This window comes from Macrotis lagotis, chromosome 1 (genome assembly GCF_037893015.1).
Source record: "Macrotis lagotis isolate mMagLag1 chromosome 1, bilby.v1.9.chrom.fasta, whole genome shotgun sequence".
In the NCBI taxonomy this organism is placed as follows: Eukaryota; Metazoa; Chordata; class Mammalia; order Peramelemorphia; family Peramelidae; genus Macrotis; species Macrotis lagotis.
The window spans coordinates 889,060,616-889,074,151 of record NC_133658.1 but is presented as its reverse complement, the minus strand read 5'-3'; the positions used below and the strand labels follow the sequence as shown (position 1 = coordinate 889,074,151).

The following is a 13,536-nucleotide window of genomic DNA, read 5'->3' as shown; positions in this document are numbered from 1 at the left end:
TAGTCTTGTTAAGTGCACTGTTTAATGAGATATGAAATTTTTAGGACACTTAAGGTTTTCTAATGTGCTTATAGCAATGCTCTCCATTATTTTCATCTCTTCATACACTCATGCCCTAAAACTGCCAGGGTTTGTTTTTTTGGCCAGTCTAGTAATTCCTGGACCAGGCAAACTTGCTGCTCTGTTAAGCAGGAAACTCTTGTTGGAAGAGAAATCCACAACAGATGTTCTCCTAGCCTAGCTCAGACTTCATTAAGATTTCTCCATTTCACGGAGTTCTGCCAAGGTACTGATTTCCCAGTTTCTTTCTAGGTGTGACCATTTTCTTCCAATCAAAAAGGTCCCGACTGCAAATAGGAAAACCATGGACTTCTCAGGAATAAAGAAGTGTGAGTCATTTTCCCTGGATTGCACTCTTCCCTCTTCACCCCCACATCCTACAATCCTTCCAGCTGTTAGTGCCCTCCCCACCTAAACCACTTTGGATCTAATTTGCATATACTTAATTTTAAAAGCACAGATGCTGCCTCCCCTGTCTAAAATGTAAGCTTACTGAGAACAAGAATTGCTTCCACCTCTGCCTTTATATTTCTGAGAATACAGAGAACTGACTTCCAAGACAGGAAGACCTGGATTTAAATGACCATCCTCTTATCTCTTCCCCACTAGGACTAAACTCTTAAGAGAAAGTCATCTATAATTAGGGAGGCCACTTCTCCTCTCATTGTCTTTGAAAACCTTTGTAATCTAGATTTCAATCTCATCATTCAACTGAAACTGCCCTCTCCAATGCTCTCTTAATTGCCAAATTCAATGGTCTTTTCCCAGTCATTACTCTTCTTGGTCTCTTTGAAGCATGTGACACCTTGGACTACCTCCTGATGACACTGCTCTCATTTGAATCTCCTCCTATTTCTCTGACTGCTCCTTCTCATTCTCCTTTGCTGGTTCTTAATCTATGTCCCATCATCTAACTGTGGATATTTCTCAAGCTTTTGTCCTAAGCCCCCTTATCATTTTGCTCTAAACTATCTCACTTGGTGATCTCTTCAACTCCCATGGATTCAATATTTTATATATCCAGTGACCTCTCTGCTAAATTACAGTTACTCATCTCCAACTCTCTCTTAGACATCTCAAAGTAGATAGTCCATTGTCATCTCAAATTCAACATGTCCAAAAGAAAACTCATTATCTCCCCCCTAAATCCCTTTCCCCTTCTAAACTTCCTTTTTATTATTCAGGGTCCTGCTATCTTTCCTATCATTGACACCTGTAACCGCAGCACCCCCCCCCCAACTTCTCACTCTCATTCACCACATATATCTAATCCATTGCCAATTTTTGTTTCTACCTTTAGAATGCTTCTTGCACTTTCCCTTCTCTCTATACTCAGACCATAGCTCAGGTCCTCCACTCCTGCCTGAACCGTGCAGTAGTCCACTGACTAGTCCCCCTGCCTTAGTCAATATACATTCCAATCCACTGTCCACTCATCATCCACTGTCTAACTCTTGGCCAGGCTGTCCCCTGCTCAATGAGCTCTAGTGGCTCCTTATCATCTCCATAATCTAAGTTCAAGGTCTTTGTTTGGCATTTAGAGTTCTTCTTCATGTGGGGCCACTGCCTACCTTTCTATTCTTGCCACACCTTCCTCAGTTTGCCTCCTCACTTTCCTGGCTTCCTTCAGAACTTGGCTGAAATGATCCTTCTGGAGAAGGCTTTTCCCAGACCTACCCCTCTCCGATGACCTTTAGCCTCCCCCCCCATTAGGAAAGTACTCTCCTGGAGGGCAGGAATTGGCCTTGCTTGCTTGCTTGTCTTCACCTTTGTTTCCACAATACTTTGCACAGTAAATGTTTGTCTATGAGACTGAGAGGAACTGGTTGCAGGGCTGAGGCAGGTGACTCAACCTCTTAGTGCTCTGGACAAGGCAGGCTCTGAAACCAAAATGGCAGCAAAGATTCTGCTCTGCCCTGAAGGAGGGGCTTTCCTCAGCTGGGAGTTCCTGGCAGGGAAACCTCAGACTCATTTCTCATCTCTATGCTCAGGGTCTAGTACACAAATGTACAGAAATTCAAGAGATTCACTGTAAGATTAAATACTTTGGCCACATAATGAGATAAAAGGACTCATTGGAAAAGACCCTGATGTTGGGAAAAGAGTGAAGGCAAAAGGAAAAGAAAGGGCCTGGCAGAGGATGAGCCAAACAGACAGGTAGTGCCACAGAAGCAACGAAGATTAGTTTGGCCAGACTTAGGGAGCTAGTGGAGGACAGAAGGGCTTGGCGTGCTGGGGTCCATGGGGTCTCCAAATATTGGTCTTTACTGAACAGCAGTCTGGCATGATGCCTGCCTAGCCCTCAGCAGGCACATAATAAATGGCTATTGACAACAGACTGATTTGTCTCCTTTACACCAAGTCTAAGAATGGCCCCAGTGCACCAAATCTGGACATTTCTGAGTGCCCTGGAAGCAAAGCACTTTTACCATGACAATCAAAGGATGCACATCTCTAAGAGATGAGGAATCCTCAGGTGTTTGCTGCTTCTATTTGTTGAATTTCTGCCTTCCCTTCAACACAATGATGATGATGATAATGATAACAATGATAGCATTTAAATAGCACCTACTATGGGCCAGGGCCTGAGCTAGGCACCGGACAATTATTATCTCATTTGATCCTTACAATAACAGTAGAGAGAAGGTACAAACCTTATCCTCCTTATTATCTTCATTTTACAAAGGAAGAAACTGAAGAAAACAGAAGTTAAGTGACTTGGCCAAGGTCATCTAGCTAAGGAGAGTCTGAGGTCACATTTGAACTCAAGTCTTGCTGCTTCCAGGCCCAGTGCTCCCTGCACAATGGTGCCATCTTTCAAGGCCCAACTGCAAGCTCTACATACTCTGTACCCCTCCACCTCCCACCTCATTGAACTCCTACTTCATGGGGAGCACTTAATGATATAGCCCCCTGTCAGTAACTGTTCCCCACTTCTCTGATAACTCAGTGGTGAGCACACAGCAGGTTCTCAACATGGGACAAGAGCATAACCACCAATTAGCTACAAATATTCACATGTATAATAAAAGAAAAAACAAGGCTAGACCTGCGGGGGGGGGGGGGCAGGGGGCTACGAACTGGGAATCCCATCAGTTTTCTGTCCTCAAGAATAAGGGAAGAGAAGAAAGACATAAAAGGAAAATGCTTGAATGGTCCTACAATAGAAGTTGGGGCAACAACAATCACCCCTAACCTGAGGCAAACATTAAAATAACATCTACCCCAACCCCCCTCTATTCTTCCCAACCTACCACACAGAGAAAATCACCAGTCTGGTGTCCCATGAATAGGCAGGGTCTGCCACCCAGAGGCACTTGAACTAAATGACTGGAAATCCAAGCATTCCAAGGTTTAATTCCAGCCATTTATAAAAGCCCCCCCCCACCAAAGGATACTCTGTTAAATCAAATTATCCCATCCTACTTGTTCCAGAATTCTGAGGATGTGGGAGGAGCAGGGCTGAGGGTTCTTTTAGAAAGATGAGAAGTCTCAAAGAAAGCTTCAAAAATGCTCAGCAAAAGAAAGCAGCCTCTCCATCTATTTGCTAGGGAAGGCCCTCCCAAGTCTTAGGCTGAATACCCCAAAGCAGAGCCCTTAGAACTGGAGCAATCTGATAACTGCAGGAGAAACCCACTATAATTCATCCACTGTGCACATATACTCTCCTCTCTTGTCAAACCAACTAAATCTAAAGTGAGTTTGATGAGAGAGAGAGAGAGAGAGAGAGAGAGAGAGAGAGAGAGAGAGAGAGAGAGAGAGAAACAGAGAAACAGATGAGAGGATGGAAGAAAGGAAGGAATGAACAGAGAATAAGGAAGGGAAGAAAGAAGAATTTTTTTAAAAACAACATTTATAATCAATTAGTCACAGATGCCTGCAGTTGTTAAAATTTATGCATCTGTTTTGAAAAGAGTCAGGAAATCCTCAAACACACCAGCATTTTCTTCTCCCTGGAAGGATGGATGGGCACATGGGACTCTGGCCAATAGGGCCCAGCCTTTCTCGGAAATTCATGCCCTGGTCACAGATGCTTCCAAACCTGCTTCCTAAGCAATCTCAGAGAACAATGAGAACTCCCCAGCCCCCTCTCTTTCTCTGTAGGAAATCCCTCTTATAAAACAGGAGAAAACATTAAATGAGAAGAAACAAAGATGGGGGAAAGTTCTACTTTGTTCCACCCCAAGTAGATTCTCCTTAAACTCTATAGGCCCAATTTAGGTTAACAAGAAAAAAAATTAAAGGAAATAGTTCCATTATCTTGTATAAAGAGAAAGCTAGCACTTAGGCAATATGCTGCTCTACTCAATCTGTGGGTTTTGTACAAATTTTCACATCATCCAAAGTTAAGCTTTCAAAAAACATTAAAACTTCTCACATTCTCTGATGTGGTGGTATGGGTGAGGTGGGAGGGGGGTTCTTCCCTCTTCAAAAAAAGATGATACTTCAGTTGAACTCTTTACATCCTGACCCATTCCTAGAAATGTAACTGTTTGGCAAATATGAACAGCAAGGTGGTAAAGTGAATGGTGCATTGGGTTAGGAGTCAGGAGAAGCTGAATTCAAATGTTGCCCCAGACACTAATGAGTTGTGTGACCCTGAGTAAGTCATTCAATCTCCCTCAGCCTCAGTTTTTTCATCTGTAAAATAGAACTAATAATTTTACCTATTTCCCAGGGTGGTTGTGAATATCAAATGAAATACTACTTATAAGTGCAGCAAGGGAGTGATGACTGGTGTCCAGACACTTTTGAGTTCAATGTATTAGCTGTGTGATCTTGTCCATGTTACTTAATCTGTTTGCCTCCATTTCAACTGTAAAATGGAGATAGTAAAAAAAAGACCCCAAAGGGTTGTTGTGAGGATCAAATGAAAGCAAGCAGCACTGTCAGTGCCAACAAATATTTGGTCCTATGTAAATACTATTATCATCATCATCAGAAGGTAATCAGGCACTGGAAACATCAATCTTAAACCTACAGACATGAGGAAGACACCTAACAAGATGGCAGTTCAAGAGAACTGGGGGAGAGATAAAGGAAATTCATCTATCACCCTCTGAAGTGCACAGTGCATGGGCCAGGTTTGGATGACAGAAGCTGAATCAAAAGGCAATGTGGAGGCCTCCTCTCTACAATGTCACCCAACAGATGGTCAACCAGGTTCTTCCTGAAGACCTCCAAGAATGCCTCCCAGGGCTACCTAGTCTACTTTTGAATGTCTCTAAAATTTCTGGCCATATTTCTAGCCAAAAATTAGCCCTTTGTCACTAACACTGCCTTGCTCCCAGTTCTGCCCTCTGGGCAAATAAGAATAAGAGCAGCAAAATAGGACTTTCCCTTCTGTCCCATCTGCTTCTTTACACCCTCCACTCTAAGCAATGGTCCTTTCCACTGCTAGATCTTCCTCTTTCCTCCAATGTTACTTGAAATCTCTTTTTGGTTGCAATTAATAACCAATCAATCAATCTGATTCTCTGCTTAGTATTCCCTTCTCCTCTCGGCTCGTTATGAGCACTAGCGCTCCTTCCTGACTTGTAGAGGAGCATTCTGTACTTGTACATTGTGCCATCTTCTGCTGCCAACATGAGATGGCCATGCTGTCTTGGAAATGCCTTCCGAGTCTACCATATGTTCTTTTTAATATCTTTAATGGTTACAAATCTTCATCCTTGTGGGGAGAGGCCAAAGTAGGGAGGGAGAAGAATCTGGGGAATGGCCAACTGTCATTTAGATGCAAAATCTAATGTGGCTTAATTCAGCAAAGCAAACGGTAGGCATCCCCTAAGTGTAAGGCACAAAATTGATAAATATGGCAGGTGATCAAGCAGAATAATAAGGGTTTGGGTCAAAAAACAAAGCGTGACCATAAAGTAATATTTACTTTCTTATATAGGCTGTGGCTCATTGACTACTTAGCAGAATGTGGTCAAGGGAATTCATGCTTCAGATGAGGGTTAAAGGTGACATCTAAGAGTATGAAAAGTTGTCTCTAAAGGCAATTTCAAAAAAGAAATTCTAAAAATGTCCTGAGCAATGAAAATATCATTATAATAAGTGTAAAGATTTTCAAGGTGACTGCTGTGAAGGACAACACTCATTTAAACATATAAGTTCTGGTCCATTTTTGTTTTGTTTTTAAGTGAAAAAAATGCAACACTCCATATCCATACCTCATACATCTTCCAAATGGATTTTTTTTAAAAAAATCTTTCAATGGTGCCTCAAGACTAAAAAAAAAACACATGAAGAGAATGAGAGAATGTATGCTTCCTTTGGTAGATAAAAGTACATTGCTTGGATTTATAGATTTCATATTTATTCAAGATTATGAGAATAAATCCATAGATGACAACTTCAATGGGTTCTTTTCAAAGAGAACTTAAAAGGTTCTTGGGATCTATCCCCAAACTTTGAGGACAAGATCCCAGGGAGCAACTATGCTCTTTGCCATGAAAGTTTCCTTCATTCCACTGTTATAAAAAGAAAACTCTTTTGGACAGCTAAGCTGTTGGTCCTCTTCATTATAGGAATGGTTATGTTACAGTGACTGCTATCAAAACCAAGGATATCAATAGGACAATGAGTAAGTACTGGTTCCCAAGTACTGGTCTTGGAGTCAGGAGGACCTGAGTTTGATCCAGCCTCAGACATTTGCCACTTAGCAGCTGGGACCTTGGGCAAGTCACTTAACCCTGACTGCCCCACATCCAGGGCATCTCCAGTGATCTTGATTCATATCTGGTCACTGGACCCAGATGACTCTGGAGGAGAAAGTGGGTCTGGTGACTTAACACAGTATCCCCTCACTCAAGTCCAATCCAAATCACTTCTCTGATGTCATGGTCTTCTTCGATAATAAAGGGCAAACATTATTAGTGTGGCTGATTATGCCACCAGAAAAGCAAGGTGATCCCTACTCTCAAGAAGGGGATAATCTAAGAAACAACAGACAATATATCTACTGGGCCATGATTTCTTAGGTGATGAGGGAGCCAAGGACTTGGCTAAGGTCACATAGTCAGTTTGGATCAGAGACAGGCTACGGACCCCCAGGAGGTTTCTGACTGAGGTCAGCTTTCTTTTCCAGACCCCAGACCTGACATCATCTTTTAAAAAAGAAGGAAGCAGAGATGCAGGAAGAGGACCATTTGCAGGTCCTCCCTTTGCTATGTTGTACAAGAAGGCAACTGCTGCTCTTAGAAATGTGGGGGCCCGTGTGAAAACACTGTAGAACACACAAACAGCGTTCTACAGTATCGGGCAGCTGTCTATTAAGGAAAACAATGGTAAGGAACTGGAGTCAACTACAGATTTCCCAAAACATAAAAACTAACTTCAATCTGGAAAAAGTCTACCCAGATTGCTTGAGACAAAGGAAGAATGGGATTTTCAACTACAGCACATTCCTTCATCCATCTGGAGATTAATTTTCCCTGACACTCTATTATGCTCCAATCAGCCTCTACTCACTGAAAGCCCCTGTCAATAAAGTGATGAGAATTTTCCATTCAACCTTCCCTTCAATCCAGCTTATCAAAACTCCTTTGATCTTTTGCTTTATTGAAATTCTGGCTTCAGAGAGCAAGGCAGGGATAGGACCAGCACAAGGAGAAGCTCTGCCAGTCTCCCCTAAGCCTCAGACTCAATTGTAAAGGAGCCCCTCGGAGGAGTCTGAGAATCTCAGTGGTTAGAGCTCTCTTAGAACCTGCTTAGAAATGGGGAAAAGACAGCAATTAGGCGAATTGTGGAAGAGAGAGGGCCTTTCATAGTAGCTGCTGCATTTTTTTCAGAGCCATATTTGAATTCTAGGCCCAGTAGTCTATTCAATAAAACCACAAATATTTATAAAGTCCCCACTATGAACCAGGCACAGTGTAAGGCAGGGGAAAAAATAAGACAACCTGGAATAATCCTTAGACCTAATCAATTCAGTCTCCTGAGGTTATGCACAATGTCCACAGATAAGAACAATACAATTTGCATTAACAACTGGTGAGAATATGAGAAGTCTTTGCAGAGGAAGTGGGATCTGAGATGAACCTGAAAGGGGAGATGAGGAAGGAAAATCCAGGGATGGAGGAGATATCGGTGGGAGGTCTAAAGCAGAGTTCAAGGACCAAATAGGAGTCCAGTTTAGTCGAAATGTTGAGTGGGAATGATGTGCACTAAGGCTAAGAATATAGTTTGGGGAAATCAGACTTACACATGTTAAAGAGATTCAAGAAAAACCTCAAATGGAACTCTTAAGGGATCTAGAGCTAAATGTCCCATTTGAACAGCAGAAAGGAAATCATCACTGACACATATGTGCTGGTGTACCCCCAAAGAGGAAGTGCTTCACCAACACGAGTGGTCTAAAGGACATTAGTTCACCTGAGGTCCTCACCTCCCCAAGTCATGGGCTGAATCAACAGGGCAATTCAGAATGTATAAAATCACAGAATCTTAGGATTGGTGGGTACCTGAAAGACCCTCCAGTCCCAAACTCCATTCCAAGTGAATCCCTAGACCCTCGGAAGCATCCCTGACAGATGTCCACGTAGAGATTGATTGGAGACAGGGTCAGTACTCCTATTAACCAAGAACTCACCATCTCATAAAGCAATGATGGACTTCAATTTCCAAACAATCATTAAGCAAAATCCTGATATCAATAGAATATTTGAAAGAATCAAAAGTGGTCAAGTGGATTTCTGCTAAGAAAGGTAAGGATTAAGTTTTTAAGGCTTTGTCTCCCAAGATTTAATAGGAGCAACTTTCCATTTTGAAACAGAAATCTAAAGAAGTTAAATGAAAATATTTAGTAATGGTGTTATGGTTGTTAGTCCTTCTTGAAATTGAGATGAAATTTCCTTCCCTATAAATCTCCTGCAATCTTGGTGCAACTCAGAGTAATTCAATTCAAGCAAGTATATCCTCAGTACCCAATGGTTTCTAATAGTTGCCCTTATAATGTTCAAATGACTAGAACAAGGATTTATGAAGGATCTCTTGTATACAAAGAGTCACAAGAAGCCCTGGGGAAGACTCAAAGGCTAGCGAAGCAGAGGCCCTTGCAAGAGATGTTTAGGAGAGACAAACATGGGTACTACAATATGCAAGAACTGTCTCAAAATGAAGGATTTCTCTCACCCACTTACTTGCTTCACCCACCAGTGATGACTCACACATTAAAAAAATGCCCTAAGATTAGATGTTATCAGATAGTCAGTCAGCTAGTAACCACCTGCTATATCCCAGGCACCATACTGTAGATACAAAGAAAGGGAAAAACAAAACTATATCTGGACTCAAAGAGCTCACAATCTAGAGGGTGAGACAAAATGCCAATGGCTCTGGAGCAACGAGATTTGCACACGATTAAGTAGAGATCATCACAACAGGAAGGGGGAATCTGAAGGTGAGATTTTAGCTGGACACTGAAGGAATTCAGGGAAGACAAGGAAGTAGAGATGAGGAGTGAGAGAGTTCTAGTTTATGCTAGAGTTATGCTTGGAGTCTAGAGAAGGAGGATCTTGTGTAGGAAAAGCAGGGCAGCCAGTTTGAATTGCCCAATGTTTTGTCATTGTTGTTCAGGTGCTTCAGTTGTGTCTGGCTCGCTGTGACTGCATTTGGGATTTTTCTTAGCAAAGATCCTTCTCCAGCTCACTTTACAGATGAGGAAATTGAGGTAAACAGGGTGAAGTGACTTGCCTAGGGTCACACACTCCAGGCCCAGTGCTCTCTCCACTTCTCCACCTGGCTGCCCAATGCTACCCAGTAGGTAAGTGCCACAGTAACAATTCAAATTTAATCCTCTGGACTCCAACATCTGGCTTCTTTCCATGACTCTACATGGCAGCACTCCTCTTCCCCGCCCCCACCACCACCAACAGTCGTATGAAATAAGTAGGCAATGCAAGCTTGATCCATCCTGTTCTACTGAGGGGAAACTGAGGCCCAGAGAGATTGTGTGACTGCCCACAATGACTCTGTGTGTCGTCAAGCTGGAACTCTAAGCTGGACCTTCTGGTTTCTAGTGCATCACTGGTCCTATGACCTTCTACTGTCTTTGATGTCAACAGGTTTTCTGATAGGCAACACTAGACAATTTCCATTCAATCTAATTTTTGCATTCCACAATGACTAACATTTCATTCAGATGCCTTAGAGGCTTCTTATCACCACTTTAAGACTGATATGGCTGGCTCAGCTATCTCTCAGGTGCCAGAGTTCATTTAAAGAGGTGACAGTATGAAGCAAGGTTAGCTTTAGGTCATTTGTTAACCTGAGTCTGCCAGCACTGATACCTGGCAGGGAATTAATGGAGGAAGTAACCTGCCACAGGAACTCACCTTCAGGGTCTACTTTTGAATGCCTCATCCCTGGCAAGTGGATCTCTTGCCTAGCCCAGAACCAGCACATGCCTGGCCCTAATGGGAACACTGTCTCTCATGAAGAAAAATGTTATAGCCCCCTTTTGATCTGTCTTTGCCAGAAGAATGATGGAGATCCCTAGATTATAATACAGGAAACTTGCATCAGATTCTCGCTTGCCACCGACTTTCCTGTTTGAGCCAAGTTCTCTTGTCTTTTCCTCATCTATAAAATAAGGAGGTTGAACTAAATGGCCTTGAAGAGCCCTTCCAGCTCTAAAATCCTATGATTCATCAACTAAGTAGAACCCTCATGCTGTGGGTTTGTCTTTACTCTTTTTACTTCCAAACATAGCTTTTAACAAACTGTTCTCAACATCCTCCCCCAAATTCAAAGCATTTGTGGCTTTGGCCTTTCTGACCCTACTTCTTCAAGTCCAAGTAATTCTTTTGAATTTGTCCTTCTTTCTCTGCCTTGTATCCATCTGTCATAGAAACACTGATGGATCCATGATCTCCCCAATAGCTGGCATCTAGATCTGCATTAAGACTTACAAAGGCTCAACATACATCATTTCTTTTCTTCCCACCATGATCCTCTGAGGAACATCATATTATAAACAAATCAGAAAATGAAGACTCAGAGCCTCAGGGGCTTACTCTAGGTCACGCAGTACATAAAGATGATGAATGGAATTTACAGACAAGTCTCTTCTGATTCAAGTTTCAGTGATCTTAACACAAGTCTTTAAGTCTTCTTATTCATCCTAATCAACCATCACTTCATCTGTGCCAGGCACTGAACAAAGAGAAAACAAAGAAAGGTGGAAAGAATCCTTGCCCTCAGGAAGCTTAGGTTTTAATGGAAAAGAGACATACAAGGTAGATGGAAGGTGACTTCCAGAACAACTCAAATAATACAGAGGGCAGTCCATCTCTACCTTCTTGTTCTATGTCCCTGGGTTTAAATCCTGCCTTTCACTTAATAGTTGTGTGATCTGGACAAGATGACTTCATCTCTGTGGGCCTCAGTTTTCTCAAGTGCATCCTGAGATATTTGGGTGAGATGATCCATTACATGTGTCTGAGCTCAGCAAAAAAACTACATCCAGATGCTTCTCCCCCACCTTACTTCAAAGAAACTATACAAAATGACTGTCAGATTCATAGGTTTGAGAGCTCTTCCATTCTCCTCCAACAAAGCCCATCATGGCTCAGAAGTTGCCTTCCACTTTAGAATCTCAGGCAATAAGATTATGTATGTAATTTATCTAAACTTTTGGCAATATAGTTTCCTAATTTATTGTCCACAAATATGACTCTCCAGAATCCCCATCTTAGTCATTATGAACTCAAAAACGATAGGGTAACTTTTCCCTCTTATTTCCTGCCCTTTTCATTTCACTAACCAATTTTGCCAGATTGGAGCAGTAGCTTCCCCGTCAGTGGCTTGGGACTGCAGTGGATAGAGAGCCAGGCCTCCTGAATTCAAATCTCAGACACTTACTAGCTATGAGACTCTGAGCAAGCCACTTAACTCTTCTTATCTTAGATTATTCATCTATAAAATGAGCTGGAGGAGGAAAACCACTCCAGCATTTTTACCAGGAAAACTGTAAAAGGGGGTCATGAAAAGTAAGAACAAATACAAGCAAATGAACAATCATTTCTTCTGCTTTCTGAGAGGCTTAACAGTTAGCAAACAAAATCATAATTTCTCTACTACTAATGGAATTTAGACTTCCAGCAAGTATCTGGATTCTTAAAATCATGATGACATATTCCTCAGGAGCCAACCATGTGAGTTCTCTGAAGGAAATACTGCCCATATTCTCCATAGTCCCCCAAGAAAGTGGCTTTTGCTTCTCCTCAGTTCTCTGCCCAATTTCCCTCTCTCCTGCTTCTGGCTCATGGACTCATAGACTTCAATGTTCCTCTACTGAGATGATGACAAGCATCTTCCCTGATATCTATATAATTAGAAAGAAAGCAGAGACTGTCTCATTTCTACTTGTCTCCCCAGCACTTTAAATATCACTTGATAAATGGGATTTTTCCATTCAATCATTTATTCATTTATAGAACATTTTAAGATTTGCAAAGCACTTTACAAAAACATTATGTCACTTGATAACACCAATCCTGTGAGATTGATGTTACCATCTTTATTTTACAAGGGGAGGAAACCACGACATGGAGAAATTAAGTGATTTGCCCATGGCCTGTGGTAAAATTCAAATCCAAGACTTCCTGACTCCAAGTGTAGCATTCTAACCATTGGGCTTTCCCTATCTCTCAAGATGATCAGAAGGATTCGAGTTTGGACATGGGGTCTACATGACCATAAGGGGCACCACAGTTTAGTAGAACAATACCAAAAGTTGAAAGACTTGGGCAGTAATTCTAGTTTTACTACTAACTAGTAGCATTACCCCAGTTGGGCAGATCACCTCACACTCCTAGAACTGTGAAACCAGGGAATTAAGACTAGATAGTTTCTTCCAGCTCTAAAAATCTGATTCAATAGCAATGAATGCCATCTTCAAAAGACCACAGATCAAAAGATTCTATTATTTCTTATATATTTTGAATCCTAAGTTATAAACCATTGAGAACACAAATAGGTTAACACTTAAAGAAAGTAACTAAAACCAGGATGAAAAGCATAAAGATATTTTAAAAAAAAGAATCACAGCTTCAAGAAGAAAAAGGCTCACATAAGAAAAAAATGGGATGAGGAAAAAATTTAGCATGTGTCCAAAAGGGGCAGTTAAAATAATCTGAGTTTCTGATTAAAAATAAAGATACTTTAAAAAAAAACCCAGGCATACTCAAAATATTGTTATGCATAATTCCTGAACTCCACAAAAGCTTCTGCAAGGATCACCTTCAAATACATTCTTCCAAACTAGTGAAGCCCTTGGAAATATCAGGAAACATATTGGTGGGATTATGGTCTTTCCTGGTCTTAGTGTTGGGAATACTAATGAAGGTTTGCAAATGGTGCTGGAAAGATGGTTGCCCAGACTCCTTCCTGCCCATCACCCCAATAGGGCCTATGTGGGCAGCAGCCTCACGGTGCATGTTTTCCCAAGAATCGTTTTTACTAAATGCGAGT

General features: G+C 41.7%; 1 protein-coding gene across 3 annotated transcripts in view; it reads right to left on the bottom strand.

Annotated features, from left to right (window-relative positions):
- Nucleotides 1-13,536, bottom strand: part of NPHP4 (nephrocystin 4) — a 169,232-nt gene that overhangs the window by 67,029 nt on the left and 88,667 nt on the right. The window lies entirely within an intron of this gene.